Source organism: Gobio gobio (genome assembly GCF_949357685.1).
Source record: "Gobio gobio genome assembly, chromosome: 3".
Classification (NCBI taxonomy): Eukaryota; Metazoa; Chordata; class Actinopteri; order Cypriniformes; family Gobionidae; genus Gobio; species Gobio gobio.
In genome coordinates, this window is record NC_137099.1 from 48,689,989 (window position 1) to 48,707,515 (window position 17,527).

The 17,527-nt window shown below is 39.7% G+C and overlaps 1 protein-coding gene across 2 annotated transcripts in view; it reads left to right on the plus strand.

The window, feature by feature from the left end:
* The window catches only part of pkn1a (protein kinase N1a), a 44,216-nt gene that overhangs the window by 11,560 nt on the left and 15,129 nt on the right, over positions 1–17,527 (plus strand). The gene's annotated exons all lie outside the window — the stretch shown is intronic.

Sequence of the window (17,527 nt, forward strand, 5' to 3'; positions counted from 1 at the left end):
TGTGTGTGTGTGTGTGTGTGTGTGTGTGTGTGTGTGTGTGTGTGTGTGTGTGTGTGTGTGTGTGTGTGTGTGTGTGTGTGTGTGTGTGTGTTGAATTAATGTTCTATCATTATGCAAAAATCCTATTTTTATAAAGCACTTAAAGGGTTAGGTCACTCAAAAATTAAAATTGGCCCATGATTTACATGCTTTCCAACAATACACTGCCATTATAAAGCTTGGATTAGCCAGGACTTTTTTATAATAACTCCAGTCATATAGTATATGAAGAAAGTCATATACACGACATGAGGCTGAGTAAATCATAGGCTAATTTTCGAACCATTTAAAAACCACTGTTTCCTGGTTCAATGCAGGAATTTCAAATTGACTCGCCCCATTGAAATCATTTATTTGGAAGTCATCCTGTTAATACATCCCAGAGCGATGAATATTTAATGCAGTGAAAGCCAGCATACTCTGCAGAAAGACACATCCTCCCCTCCCATCCACACTGTCCTGTTGCTCTTTGTCTGAGAGAGCATGCAACAGTTAGGGTGTTGTAAACTGATCCGCAGGGTGTAGTAGCGCCTGTAAGCACTCTCTCTTTGCTTCTATCTCTTCTCTCTTCCCCCTTCCTCCTTCCTCCTCTTTGTGAAACACCAGCTGCTCTGCTGCTCCCCCTCCTTGACTCCAAAATTCCCCTCTCTGTCTGTCTCTCCCTTTATCAGACCGGTCAGCTCTCCGTCACTCCCCCAGCTCTCTTGGATTTCCAGGCTCAATTTAGGATTCAGGCAGTCTCTTTGGAGATCGGGTTGCTCTGGGAGAATACGCTGAATTTGAGCCTGAATTTGGGGGGTTTTCCCTGTTTTATGTCTCTGATAAGAAGATTGTCATTGTAGCTTTTTTAATCATTCTGTTATCAGAGAAGGAAAAGGGTGTGAAGCAGTTGATTGGTGGATTAGTTTTAGCGTTAGGATTTGTTTTATTTTTATTTTCAAAACCAAAATTGCACTTTGACTCCATTTTTTGGCTTTGAATATTTAAACATTTAAACTTTACAGTCTTTATAAAATTAAAAAAATTGTGTATGCATATATGCACGAATATAAGAATTTCATTTTTATACAGTTATAGTTTAGATTCGTGGCAGCTACTAATTCACATTTGCTTCCAAAAACTATCTCAAGTAATTCTCACAATTTCAACAAAACCTATGTTGGCCAGCAGGGTGAGAAATTCAAATGAGCAGAATACACAACAATATTTAGTACAATACAGAAAAACAAACATTACTTTTGCAAGCCATAGCAACACACGATCAATGCCCGTAAGCTGTAGTGTCAATACTGCATTGGCCTGAAAGGGCAAGTAACCACTCCGCCAACTGACCCGAAACTCACCCTGCGTCATCAGCCCATCCATTGTTGCTCCCAATCTGGGGTGTGTTTCCCAAAAGCATCCTTAGCCAACTATAGTTGCAAGTTCCATCGTTACTTTCCAGCATAGTTCAATGATTTGGTGTTTCATCAAATCAGTTCCAATGAACATTCGCAAAAAGCATCGCAAAGTTGTGTGGTTGGAACGACAGCTTTCGGCCTGTGGTTAGAAGCATAGTTTCTTGGAAGTATGACGTGGACTTTGAGCAAAATAGGCAAGCAACGTGCAATACATTCTATAGCTTTCATTCCAAAAAAAATAAATTCTCCATCTTTTAGTTTGACAAGAGAATGAAAGTGTAAAGAGTGCGCATGTGTGTACATGCTCTGGTACACCGGAGAACCCCAGAGTGACGTAAGAGGGAGCTTGCGATTGAATTAAACATCTGGAACTAAAGCAAAGCAGCAGAGAACAAAATGGCGAAGTAGTCTTCAGATACCATGTTCGTTATTTACAGCAATAATCTGACATTAATTCGATCTAAAATGGCTTAATTAGTAGACAACGTTATTACTCCACCACCTATGTGACGTCATTAACTATACTGTTGAACCAACGTGGTTCAAAGGAAGGATGTGCGACAAAGTTACTATGTTTTTGGGAAATAGTCGTGACTAGCTAATTAGCTTCTCCAACAATCCATCGTACTATGGTGGTTAAAGGGTAACTAAACCCCTGCTCAGAGCTTAACTCCACCCACTGGCAAATTTTAAAAAATGCTGGAAAAGTGGGCAGAGCCCAGCGGAGACCGAGGGGATGAACCGAGGGCGGGACTGAGCGGAGGGCGTGCACCTGAGACCCACAGTGACGGGTTGATTGACAGCTGTCAGACTCACGAGTCGCAAAGATGGAGAATGACTGGAGTGACGCCAGCTTTGCAACAGAGCGGTCATTTCTCCTACCTTCACCTCATTTACAGCAGATTCTTATGATTAAAAAAGCAACGTAATCCATTGTGTTGATAACGAGATATTACTTACGGAATGATGTAACCTATTCGGCTAAAAATATTCCTCTCGTTTTACCAGGATGCAATGTGTGATCCAGTGTTCCCGCCCGGAACATCCATGCTTGTTTTCCAATGTGGAATAACACAAAATAGGTATAATTTTAAAGCATAGAAACTCGGCTTTTAATGCATCTAACCATTTTGATCAACTCTTAAGAAATGCAGAGTATTCCCTATAAACCGGAGTGTACCGCCCACCATCGCCACCTAGCAACGAAAACATTAATAATCATGTTTTTCAAAACTACTGCCTTGAATACGTGTCAAAACGGGTGTCATTTGAAAGCTTAGGGTCTGAACTTTACAATGCATGTTGCCAATTCGATTAACTCCTAACAGTGATGCGCGGGTTGATCCAAAATGAGCGGGTGCCCGCGGCCACCCGCGGTTACCCGCGGTTACGAGTCATCCAAAAATATTTTTAATGATATTCGGGTCACGGTCGGTCGGATCGTCAATAAATCCTTATTTACCTTTTGAATGTTGAGCGTTATTAACTTTTGAATAAATGCTGACGCGGGACAAAATGCCCGATTTCCCAAAACGTTGAACTGAGCAATGCCATTGTACCATTTTAATAGGCTACTTTTAAACGCATTTAAAGTCAGTTTTATGTATTTTCTGAGAGGGGGCGGGATTTTTGTTGGGAAAGTCGGGGGAGAGACGCACACTTCGATTAGACTGGATAAACACATGCAGCATCTTAATTGTTAAGAAAATTAAACGAAATAAATGATAAAAATCAAGCCTGTATTACATAACACTAGGCTATATCATACAGCATTCAGAAAAATAACAGTTTGCGCTCCTAAGGGCTTTCACACTTTTCCAAATGTTTTCCAAATGTGGGCTGATGAATTCTTCAAGCCGGGTCGAAACATAAACATCGCGTTCATCAATAATATGCATCTGGAGCTGAAATGGAAAATGATGGGCCGCCTCAAGAACTGCCTGCTCTCGCCGCTGCACCTCTGAGCACCACGCCAGGGCCTGACACATTTTCTCAATGGCCCAATGAGCTACGATGAGCATTTACTACTTTTAAAAAATGCGGGTCAGGAAGCGGGTCGGGTACAATATTTTCTTCTTTTTTTTTGCGGTCCGAGTTGCGGGCGGGTTAGTTGAAAACGTCGGTCGGGTGCGGGTTGTTTATACATTGACCCGCGCATCACTGACTCCTAAGTAGTGCTGAGCGATTTGCTGATAAATAGAAAAAACATGTTTTCGGAATTTATTTAGTTAAGAATAAATATGTAGATTTCAAGTGGCATTTTTACTCATAACTTCATGAAATATGCTCGGATCGTTGAATTTTATTTAAAGCAGATTCTCGTGCTTTAAAATGAGTCCAAAACCAACATAACCCCTGCGTCGATCACGAGATATTCTTCATGGAAGAACGATTTTCAAATTTTTAAAAGTGTTCTATCAAACGATACCTACCTTTTGACTCTCCTTGCTTTAGTTTTGGAGTTGAGTCTTTACTTTTGTGTGTGTCACTCAGAAAAATACAACTAATGCCTTTCAGATGATGTAAACATCTCAATTATTAAAAAATTACCCTTATGACTGGTTTTGTGGTCCAGGGTCATATATGTGCTTTATAAGTACTAATAAACAGCCAATATCCTAGTAATATGCATGCTAATAAGCAACTAATTAATATCCTGAACTAAAGTGTTACCACAAATATATTTGAAAAAAGCAAAATGAGCATTATATAAGCTGTTGGTAGATTTTGGAACTGTTACACAAACAGTTTATGCAAATATTTGTTTTTATGTTATTAGGTGAGGAGAAATGTCTTCCAACTGCAGTCACACCTCAGTTGATAAACATATTACACTCTTTCACAGTAGAGCGTGCAAGAAAATTATTTATTCAACAGTAAACTTAAATTTAAGTGGTTGCCGTTCCCAGTTGACCTTTTGTAAAAGTGAAGTTGTTTGGTTATTTATTTGTAATTTCAACATTTTCTTTGTTTCTGACTGCTGCTTATAAAAGTAATTTGCCTGTCAAGACCACAGATTGTCCTTTTGGCTCGTTGTAAAAGTGGGAATTGAGAAGCAACGTTTTTGAAAATACTTGTTAGTAATGATATGTGAAAGAAAAGCTTGTTTTTTTTCTTCGTCTGTCACATTAGAAAGAAGGATGTGCTCGCCTTCCTGTATTTGTGTACATGACCGCGTGTGCGTGCGTGTGCATGTGGCTGTTTTGTATTTAAGAAAAAGAGAACTTCTCCAGGTCAATGTGTCTCGGCCAAGTCCCTTGACTCTGGGTGGGTCTAGTATTTTACAGGGTACTTAGTCTATATAATGCTGTGTCTGTGTGAGACACTAGCGGCTACTACTCTTTCAACAAAACACCATTATTCATGCAATCTTAGATAACCTTTAAAATGAAGCAATAAACTACAGCCATAAATGATCCACTCCAGGAAGAGATGGACTGATTTCCTCATTCACACACGCATAATAAGAGGGATACATTGCAGAGGAGCAGTGACATACACTCCTTTGTTTAGCTGATCATATTTTTTATTCACCGATAGGATCACTTGGTCTGCACGAGGAAGCCTTGTGTTTTATGCAAATGCATGATAAACATTGTGCATTTCAAACCTGACGGATATATTCCGCTTCCTGGTTATTTGTAGACGTTCATCAAACACACACCTACACAGTCATATAGATTTGATCAGCTCTGGTGCGTTAAATGCACCTTGTGTTGTAAAACACAAGTGTGAGACATTGGGAGTGGTCACAGACAGGTGTTTGCAACCAGGTTTCCGGGACAACTGCTGCCATAGCAACTATGATTAGTGATGTCACAGGATACTGTCTCACAGGAGGGTGGCAGAACAGGCACAAAGCTCTTTAATTAGCTCGGCCCTTTAATTTGGGGAATCTAGGTGTCGTTCTAATTCATTAATAAGAGAGATCTTAGACTTAAACATTTGAGTAAAGAAAGATGGAAATACATTTTAAGTAGTTCAAATACATGCGTCATTCAAGTGTAAGTCTTTTTTTCAGTAATTCACATTTGAAGTTGTTATAAACATGTTGTACACATGTTGAGTTTTTCAATAATTCCATGAGAAATTGCACATCTACATGCCTTCAAAACATTAGCAAGCCTATTATTATAATAATGATATTATTATTATTAATATTATGTAGGATTGTCTTGATAATGATCAAGTTGTTTTTTTTTAAATGCACACAGGTTTGGAACGACTTGAGGATGAGTAAATTTTCATTTTTATGTGAACTCTCCCTTTTTTTTCTTCAAAAATTGTATGTTCAAGAACATTTTTCAAGTCACTTTCTAAGAAACTGGCGATAAATATCACTATGAAGTATTGTTGCACGATATACCGGTACTAGAAAAGTATCGCGATACCCTGCTATTAAAAACAGTACGATATGACATTTTATTAGTACCGGTACTTTAAGAATGACAGCGCTCAAATAAAAGCAGTATTTCTTAATTTGCGTCGATGTGTGACAGCAGGGGTCAGGATGTGTGTGTTCACTAAACATTGGAAGCAGAAGAGTTAAATATATACACGCAGTGCATGACAAAGAAAGCAACAGAAACATGCATGAGAATTTGCACCTCAGAGCACACAGACGAAACACATTTATGTGCATATTGGCATTTCCATCCAGCGTTTAAAAAAAAAAAAAATTATACCCCCCCATTCCACCAACAATAGGTAGATGGAGTTGTGAATTTAAGTTGTTTTATTGCTGATACATTTTCTTCATTAAAATAATAATAAAATAAAATAAAATACAGAAATGGCTTCTGTGTATGCATGTATTTTTTCTTTCTTTTTATGGAATATGTTGTTCTAAAAAGAGTTATGTATCTGCTATGTATCTGGCCCAATGTCTCCTCATGTTAGTGAGCAAAGCTCTGGCTCAATGAAGAGTAGTGGCAGTAGATCCTCACACTCACTGTTCAAAGAGGCTCTCTATGGTCATTTTGTGGTAATAAGTCCTGATGAATACAGGGTGTTTCCTGGGTCAAAAATGGTCTTCGATGGTTAGGGTTAGGTACACGTCATCCACACACATACAAAGTACCCCATGTGAACTGCGAGCCCAGTACCGCTGACACTAAATCCAAAATAAAGAAACTGTTTGTAATATTAAATCTTCTCATCCTATTTATTTGTGAAATAATAAATGAACACAGTCAGGACAGATCATAAAACAAATGTGCTAAAAACTATTGAATTAAAAATCTGTTTAACAAAATAACACATTACCTAGTCTGTTATTTTGCATTTACATTAAAACAGATCATTTGACATCGTCTACAGTATCAAATTGTTTTGTTTCGTCCATTGCTATGGTTATCCATAGCCACTTTTCCACCGTCAGGCCAAACCATTCTCATTGCTTAACCGTTTCATTCTGGGCCGTGAATTCTGGGCTGAGGACGGTCGTGGTCGAGCCAAATGGGCCGTGCAAAGCGTATCACCCTGGGATAGATTTACTCACTCTGAAGAAGGACCTGCCTCAGTTCCATCATCATTATCATCAAGTCAACCCACATCTTGGCTCGTGATAGGAGCCCAGCCAAGAGGAGCGGTGTGAAGAACACCACACAGAACAGATGATAAGACACACCTGGTGCAAGTTTTCACTGCTTCTCTAAACCTGGGCTGTGTCCGAAATCGCCCTAAATAGGGCACTATTTGAGGAGACCGATATTTGTTGTGATGTCCAAAACCATAGTGGACGTTATCGAATGCACTTATTCGAATGCACCGCAATAACAAGTGCACAACAATGAATGCTCAACAGCTAGAGAATATGCTCAACAGCTAGAGAATATGCTCAACAGCTAGAGAATATGCTCAACAGCTAGAGAATATGCTCAACAGCTAGAGAATATGCTCAACAGCTAGAGAATATGCTCAACAGCTAGAGAATATGCTCAACAGCTAGAGAATACCCATAAAGCACTGTGAAGGTCACGGCAAATTAATTCCCACATTTTGACATTTTGTGAATTGATTGGGTGGTTGTGGTTTGCTGTTGCTGTGATCAGGTTGTCCTGCCCTCTCGCCAATAAAACGTCATTAGAGAAGAGGTGTCGCTGCAAGGGAAGTTCTTTTGATTAAAGATTACGAGGGCACTTGAATTACATTTTTTTTTTGCACAGATAAATTATTTATAATAAAAACTGCAATATGAAAAAATAAGAATTGTCAAAAGAGAACATGTTAAACAATCTATACTATAACCTATACTAACCTTATATAATATAATTAATATATTATAATATACAGCTCTGGAAAAAATGAGACAACTCTAAGTTCAGGAATCAATGTTAAGTGATGTAAAAATAAAAAAATCCAGATATATATTATTATTTCCAGATCTATATATAGGCTATTATTTCAATAGATAGTATTTTTTTTACATTACTATTAATATTTTAATAGGTGATGGTGCAGAAAAGAATGCCCTCTGAACTGGGCCACCTCTCACCCACTGACCCTGGACTGATCTTCCCCTTTTGACCTTTGCCCCACTCCTTGCAGTTCGTGGAGACCCAATGTAGTCCGCACGCCCTTGATCTCACACCCACTTCCTGGACACTTCCTCCTCCATATTATTTTTGTAAAATAAAAGCCTCTGAAACGGCAGTCACTGGCATTTAACTTTGGGCTCATATATCGACTGCAAGATAATCAGTTTAGGAAGCTATTATCTAGTTATTTAAAGTGATAGCTCAAATACAGATGTAAGAGTATTAAAGAGTGTAATCCACTATGGCACAATGATATCTCAGTCTGTGAGTTTGAGTGAGTACAATAGAGATTTTAAGAAGGCTTTTTCCTCATGATGCCACAATGAAACTATTCATCTGAACTCAGTGTGCACTCACTCACACACACACACACACACACTATTCATCTCAACCCATAATGAACACGCTGAAAACCCTGCATGGCAAAATGCACAATGACCTCCTAAAGGAACTCTTTTTGCCTCCACATATGTGCAGGCAGACACACATACACAAAAGGTGTATCATCATTATATTGTTAACACATAAAAAAAGCCATTAGTTTGGGAAATAATCAATCAGACTTTATTATACTGTCTTTGTTGTCAGAATATGATCTCCATAGATTTGGATATATCTAGATACAGGCCTGTGTATGTGGGCGTCAGGCTCTATCCATCAATCTGACACTAAACACTAACGCTCACCACACGAGAATGTCAAGAATGCTCCAGATGTGTCCGTGTGTGTTTATGTGTATATGTAGTAAAGAGGCCATGCAACTTCTCACTGGAAATTTCTCTTGTTTACTGTTTTTTTTTTTCCCCTTCCCTTTTTTTTCTTGAGAGGAGTCACTGAGGTCAACTAGTTTACCTAGATTTTTTTCTACTTTTTTTAAATAGCTGCTGTGTCCGGATACTGTTATGTAGGTAATACATTTGGTTTGAATCGTACCTCGTGACCATTAAATACATTCAGCATAATATGAATGTGTGTAGTATGAATGAAATTCAGATGTAGTACATCCGCCATGTTGTCACTGTCATGGGATGATGGGACCTACAGCGTCAGTTGCGTCGCTTCACTTCCATTTAGAACTCCTCGCCCGTGGCCTCATGGGATAGTAAAGTGTCCAGTGGATGTACAAGTCATCTAAGTACTTTTTTTCTGTTTTGTTAAAACGATAAATTCTGACATACTACTCGACTCATATACTGTTTTTCCTACTGTATAGTATGGAAGTATAGGCATATTTGCACACAAGGAGTGTGTTAAAGTTATTATTCCAAAATAGTACAACTTTTAAAAAATTACATTTAAAATCTATGTTGTTGTGCTCTGTGTAGCTGTTTTTAAATATAAGAAGGCCAGGGTCAGTAAGCTCAACTTGCCTTTATAAAAGTTGTAATGAAACGGAAGTAGCGAGACATTTTCTTTTTCATTATTGTTACTTACATCTGAGTGAAACGGATTATCGAAAACTGAAAAAATGTTGGGTGGGGAACTTGGTTCTATCTGTCTCATGTAGACCGGATTGAGGCAGATCTGAATGCAAGCTTACTGTTTATTGTATGAAAGGGCCTTGGTCTATTGCAGAGGGCCTTCAAGTTTATTTTCACTCAAAGACTAAGCTATGACATGAAATGAAAATCCACCCTAAAACCGATTAGGCAGCCCATAGACTAGGGATCTTTTTGAAAATAAGTATTTTATTTGCCTTAATTTGATTGCATGGACATTTTTATCTCAGTTTGAATATTGTCTTTTTTAATTTTGCTTTATTCTTTAGTGTCTCCTCCCGTCTCTCTTTACTTTGTTCACTCTCACAGTATTTTGCCCTGTTTATTTGTCACCTAGTAGTGAGGTGAAAGAATATGGCAAAACTTGTCCTGAGTGTCATTTAACAGTTGGCAGAACACCCGCTATCGCACCTCTTGTTCCGATACCTACAGTTGATACGCCTTTGGGAGGATAGAAGTCAAAAAGGGAAACAGGTTTTTTTCTGGTTATTTGTTATTATGCAACCAGACACCCCGAGGCATATTGCCTGAGAGAGCTCACATCAAAACAGATCGCATCCGGACTCCTAAACTCCGTCTCACACTTAGGCATCATACGAAGTGGTGTTAACTGATCAAGGTCCTAATTTCATGAATTACTGGGCATTAAGAAAGTCTGAACTACTCCCTACCATCCCCAAACTGACAATCTGGTAGAAAGATTTAATAAGATCTTTAAAAGGCATGCTGAAGAAGTTTGTGACTGAGACCGGAAGAGACTGGGACAAGTGGCTGCCTTGCCTCTTGTTTGCTTACCATGAAGTTCCCCAAACATCCACTGGGTTTTCGATTTATAAACTGCTTTTTGCTCACCAGGTCAGAGGTTCACTGGATGTCCTGAGGGACAGTTGGAAAGCCACTGACAAACCACCCAAGCAGAACATCCTCAAAATGAGAGAGCAGTTATAAATGTCATCTATCCCAGCACAAGAAAACTCAGTTGCAAGTAGGGTTGGTTATCGTTTGGGTTTTTTTCGATTCCGGTGCCAAACCGATACTTTTAAAACGGTTCCGGTGCCTAAACGGTGCCTGAACTGATACTTTTTTTTTTTTTTTAAATGGCCACAAAACGAGGTGGATAACATTAAATGGCTTTTTATTTATTTATTTAAATTGAACCATTTATTAAAAGTTTAATGTATACTTAAATGTATGAATATAAATAAATACAAAACACAATTGACTTATTTACAAATTATAATTGACTTATTTACAAATTCACAGTAAAACCTAATTGCCACCTAACCCAACTACAACAAGCCTAATATAACTCTAAATAACAGTTACAGTAATAACAGCAGTTAGCCTAGTCTGTATTCTCGGTCTGCTACTAACCAGCTTCGAGCTTCAGCTTTATTTTGAAATATGATCATTTTCAATGGCTAAATATTTTTGAACGCATCGCCTTAATGTTTCCATGGCGACGCGTCATGTTTCTCACATGACACACAGCAGCCGCAATAGCGCTGACGGCTCAGCTGTATCGGGTTTATTTCGTTTTTTCTTTTTATTCAAAATATTCACAAACTTCTTAACTGTGTCACGAACTATCTGATGTTCAAATGTGTGAGTGAATGTGTGTTAGTTGATCTATAAAGCGCAATGGGCGGCGCCATGTTAGTTTGCGCCTCAGAATCGGATCTGTCGGATTTACAACACTTGAGATCATTCTCGTCTCACGAAATACATGAAAGTAAGTGACCAGTGAACTGGAAGAAGAATAGAGTAAACTATATAGTTACTATATAATGTGCATGTATCTGATGTGAATAAAACATGTAACGTTAGTCAAATTATAACCGCCTGAAAGGATTGTCATTGCCGCTTTCATAGACATCAGTGTGTGTTTTTTGCTAGTAGCCTACTTATGAGCATTTAAATGTCTGAAACCTGGAATAAACATGATGTCGTTGAAAACACTGAATAGTTGTCATGAGTTGTGATGTGACCAGCGCTGAGCGTCTGTCTCTGGCTCGGTGCCAGCCAAAGCACCCGAAAGCACGTTTGAATTTTGGCACCGAAATGAGGAACCGAAATCTGCGTTCTGATTCGGTCCGGTACATACCGGTTATATAAGTACCGGTGCCATATTGGAACCGGATTTCGGTACCCAACCCTAGTTGCAAGTGAAGCAGAAAACATGGTACGACCAGAAGGCCAGAACCTTTCAACCAGGACAGAAAGTCTTGTTGCTACTCCCTACATCAAATAACATACTGTTGGTCCTGTGAAACCTATGAAATTGAAATGCCATCTAGAAATCAACCCTTGCAAACTTTTCACGTCAATATGTTAAAAAAGGTGGCAAGTAGGTCTTCCCAACCAGAGCCAGCACATGCTGCCATGGAGAGCTTGGTTGAGGCCAGTACTGGAGGAGGATGAAGCAGAAGAGCAGTACTTACCTGTTCATTGAAGCGAGTGCCCTTTTAAACCTTCAACATCTTACAGCTGACCAAAGGAAGCAACTGTTGGAATACATACCTTACCAACTGTTCCTGGACACACCTGGTAGGACAGACCTTGTACAACAACACATCTACTTGAAGGACTTAAAACCCACAACCAGAGTTCCAGAAAGACTGCTGCCCATCATGGGGCAAGAGTTGGAGATTATGCAAAAACTGGAGGTTAAAGAACCATCATCCAGTGAGTGGAATAACCCCATTGTGCTTGTACCTATGAAGATGGTTCACTTCGATTCCGTTTAGACTTCTGAAAGCTCAACTTGGTGAGCAATTTGATCCTTACCCCATGCCCAGAGTGGATGATTCGATTCAGAAACTTGGTAGTACAAAGTTCCTCACAACCCTTGATCTGTGCAAAGGGTATTGGCAAGTGCCCTTAAGTCCAGACAGCAAAGAACTTACAGCTTTTAAAACCACATTTGAACACTATCAATTCCAGGTCCTTCCTTTCAGGCTTCATGGCTGCGACCTTTCAGAGGATGATTGATCCGATCCTCCGAGGCACTGAGAAGTTCGTCACTGCATATTTGGGTGACATCATCTATAGTAGGACTTGGCAGGACCACCTGGAACATCTCAAGGTAGTGTTAACCAGAATAAAGAATGCACAGACAAGTGCACTATAGCCAAAATGGAGACCTGATAGCTTGGTCATGTGCTGGGACATGAAGTCATACGCCCTGAGGTTGGGAAAATTGAGGCCATTAAACATGCTGTGCGACCTACAACAAAGAAACCGGTGCGATCTTTCCTTGGCCTGGTGGGGTGGTATAGACACTTTATCACAAACTTTTCTGAAAGGGCTGTAGCCCTTGTGGGTGTTGCAAAGTCAATTTTTTGACTAACCCTTTATTTTTTTGATACTGATGCTTCACAACATGGTCTTGGAGCTGTGCTTTTACAGGGAGAACAAGGACACTTGAGACCCATTGCTTTTATCAGCAGGAAACTCCTTCCATGAGAAAGAAGGAAAAGAAGAGAAGGAGTGCCTGGCTGTTAAATGGGCTAGACTTTTCAGGTACTACCTCATGGGTAGGAAATTTAAATTGGAGACTAAACACCAGGCATTAGTTCGGCTCAGCCGAATGAAGGACACTAATGCACGTATAATGATGGTTCTTGGATGTACAACCATTTGATTTTGAAGTTTTGTAGTGGACTAGTCCTGAGAACTGCACAGTAGATTTCCTCTCCAGGACACCACAAGTCACGGTGCACACCTCGGACTACACATGGACCAAGTACACACACATATCACACACGCACATACAAAGACACCATGTTAACACGGTCTGTTTGTCGGCACTGACAATTCAAGTATACACGGATCTGTGTAGTGTATTGTCTATTGTGTGTTTACTATTCCGGAGCGTTGTGGTGTATTATGTCCTGTATTTTAAGTCTATGTACAGTTACGTTGTTTACATGTCTTATACTGCATGTATAGGAATATGAGTCAGCAGCTGGAGTGTCAGCGTAGGTATTGTAGCATAACAGATTAATTTATCTTTTCAATACTAACAGAAATAATCACATCACCATGTTCATCTGCTCCATATCGTTTATTAAGAACAGTGGAGATCTCATCACAGTCCTATTATATATATTTTAAAATATGCATCCATTTTTGTTTTATTTTGAATTGCACATTTTTTATGGGACTTTCACTGTGTGGGACCAATAAATCATCCTTGACTTACCTAGCGATTTCCCTCATCACTTCATCCGCCAGTGTATTCTTAAAAGTCATCTTTAATTCGTAAACGTTTTTCGAATGTTCCGGTTCAAATTAAATGAGGGTAAATGAATCCAGAGCTCATGACTGGGTAGAGAGACCGAGAGAGAGGGAGAGACAGAAGGAAGGACAGTCATTAGGCCTCAGGACTTTTACTGAGCTCAGAATTGCTGGCATTCTCACGAGCCACAGCAGCTGAATAGAGCTCCCTCTGTGTGTGTGTGTGTGTGTGTGTGTGTGTGTGTGTGTGTGTGTGTGTGTGTGTGTGTGTGTGTGTGTGTGTGTGTGTGTGTGTGTGTGTGTGTGTGTGTGTGTGTGTGTGTGTGTGTGTGTGTGTGTGTGTGTGTGTGTGTGTGTGTGTGTGTGTGTGTGTGTGTTTGAGTAAGCGTGACCGGAGAATGAGCACTGCTCAGTTATAGTTGAACGGCGCAAGAGCTCATATTAGGGTTGTCTTAGTCTTGCATAGCCAGACCTTCAGACTGACTGTCTCTCCCCGGAAATTCTGTAAAATTGAACCACTCCCGAAGTGTTTCCTATTTTGTGTGCCTTGTGCATCAGACATTTAGCCAACGGTCCATGGGCATGACGTCTGAGGCTGAGACTAGGGTTGTCTTGGCAAATTTCTACAAGTGCTGTTCAGAGCTGCACAGTTTTATGTCTGGCCTGTCCTCCATTATCATAAATGTTTATTCATGACACTTGTGTGCATTCTTATGAGAAAGTGATCATCATCTGACACTCAAAAGTAGCTTTAGTGCAGGGACAGCTTTATTGATTTATAATGCATCAAACATCCAAATAAAATATAAAATGTATATTTGAGTGTAAAATCTGTTAATCAAAACGAATAATTATGAATAAATGGGGTGGGGGGGTCTCCTCAACCATGTGCAGCATCCATGATGTGACAGAAGCCATATTGCCAGAATGCCCACCACACACCATCTTATTGGTGGAGAGGAGACCGGGTGATGATTATGAGGCCATGATGGACAGAGGCCAATGGGCAAATTTGGCCAGGATGCTGGGGTTACACCCCTACTCTTTTTGGGATTTTTCATGACCACAGAGAGTCAAGACCATGGTTTAACGTCTCTCATCCGAAGGACGCTCGCTAAATGCATATGTAAATGGTTATTGTGAGTGCAAGTATTTGCATAAAAGTTCACAAACAGGATAGGCATGTTTCTTTTAATTTACTGTGTGTTTCATTTTGGGAGCTTGTTTGGAGATTTTTAACAAGTGTGACTCAGAGATGATGTGTGACGCCCTAAATAACCTCCCTGCCCCACACATACAGAGCTATTTTTTGATAGCAACATCATGCAGTTAAATCTTCATTAAACCTAGGGCTTTTAGACACGATTTGAAGACGGAGTTACTATAACATAAAAGTGTTGGAATTACATCTGGGATCAGATCTGAAGAGAAGTGGAGTGGAATCTGATTGTTTACAGTGAACTCTCCAGTTGGAAAAATATTCCTGACATTTTACCCCTCGCTATTAGCTTTTTACCTATTTACATCTCTTATTATTTATCTCCCCTTAACATATTTCTTTTGACTTTTAATGTCTCATTATGCACATGCATTTTGTCTTTAAGACAGTCTGTTATTATTACTGCAACAACCTTCCAAAGTAACGTCAGTGAAGGTCCCTCCCACAAACTGATATCAAACAGACACAATCAAACTATTTAATTTAACAATTTTGTTCACACCCCCTGGTGTTCAAGAATGGCAGAGCAACCTGTTTTCCACATCTGGGATTTATGATCCTAACAAATCTACTGTTCTTTGATACATAGATAGAAATCAGTGTCCAAGTGTGAGTCTTCCTGCTGTCCTCGTTGAAATGTCGTACACTGAATGTAGGGGTTGTGGGTGATGATAAACTCCCAAAATATGCATTCAAGGTATATGTTTCCTGGCATAAATTACCTAAATTTCTGGACTGTATAGGCTGTAAAAAGCAATTTTTATGTGCATATCCGATCAGATTTAGCAAGTGTGAATGACAAAAAATCACATGAAATACTATTTTTACAAATCCTTTTGGAGCTACATTCATGTGTGGTTTGAAATCCTATTCAAAATCCTATTTAGTATTTTCCCTGTTTTGCAACTCCTTTAGAGCTTTTCACACTGCGCTGAACCCCGTGTGATCAAAGCGCTTAACACCGCTTTAAAGGTAAAGGAGCGTTTCACACTTGTAATTTAGATGCAGGGTTAGCACCGCTTTTTACCCGGGGTTATGAAACCCTGCTCATTTGCAGTGTTAACGCCGCATTGTGGTGGTTAACTTGTACAGTGTGAAATGATGCGGTGTTAAAACTAGATGCTTAGCAACCTACAACCAATCAGTTATATTCACACACTTTGGGCAGCCACGGAAACACTGCGTTATGTATATAAACGGTGATTTATGCGTATGATGGGAAAAATCTCAAACGGCAATGGAAAACATGATAATTTACCCTTCGCCGGGAGTTTGATTGACAGGTGATCATCTGACCAATCATAATCCGGCAAATTCACCATTTTGTCCGACAAAGCACTCAGGGGGCAAATTAATGTCGGTGGACTTGAACTTGAAAAACGGTGTGTACTGATGTCTTTCCATGGTTGAAACAACATTTCTTCTGAAGTTCATTCATGTTTATTTGATACTATAAATGAACTAGAAGGAAGAGATAACTGAGGCGCTACTGCGACCTGTCACCACACATTAAAGAGCCACAAAACGGTATTGTTTAAAAAAGTACAAAATTTGAGAGCTGAGACTTTGTTTCATAAAGTAGCCTGCTCTGTCCAGTCTGTCAGCGCATTGTCGGTGTCCTCTATGCTCTGCAATGTGTTTTTCACTGTGTGAGAACATGATGTGTGGCGTGAGAGCGCCATGGCTTTAGCAACAGTAACTACAGGGGTGGGTCTTTGCGAATGGTCAATTGGAGTGAAGAAGAGACTGTTTCATTCTCACCTTTTTATAGTTTGAAAAGTTCACTCAAAAAAATAACATATTACAGTCAGAAATGTGTAATATGAGGATGCACAATGCTAGAGCCTTTATGCAAACCGGTCACGTGCTGCATTTGTCCAGTCAGTAACACTGACAACACAAATATGCAAATAAGGACATTAACCCGGGGTGTAGGAATGTGGATTGTGAAATGTCATCTTGTGAATATCAAGGATTAACTGTTAACCCCGGGTTAGAATGACCCAGAGTTAACTATTTCAAGTGTGAAAAGCCCTTTTATTACTCATTAGATTCTGGGATTTTTGGGTATTTTAGTGTCATATGGTTATTAAAGGATTAAGGAAAATGTGTGGCAACTGACGCAAAACCTTCATTATGCTAAAGCCTTGACTTTTATTTTCTTCCTGTGTCCTCAATGACTGACATATTTAATGTGTTCAGTTTAGACGAGGGTCTCTGTATCACTTCTCGATGTAATGGCTAGCATGTGTTTCTGTGTAGACTATGCTACATGCACACACACTCACTCAATGCAACACGCATGAGTTTAGATCGACTTACTGTTGAAGTTAAGGAAGTTGAGGGGTGGGGCTTAGTCACTTTCTCTCACTTACTTAATGTCGCTTTGTTTTTGTTCTCCTCCTCCTGCGTCTCACCCCCACATCGTTTCCGTTTTTCGCCTTTCTTTAGTCAAGGGGGGTAACTGTCTCTGTTGTGATTTGGGTTTGATAGAGGGTCTCGGCGGGGGGGGGTGGACTGACCGCCGCTCTAGAGGGAGATTTTATTAGCAGTCTTTATCACAGCCGGGCGGGCAGACACAGGGAGATAGAG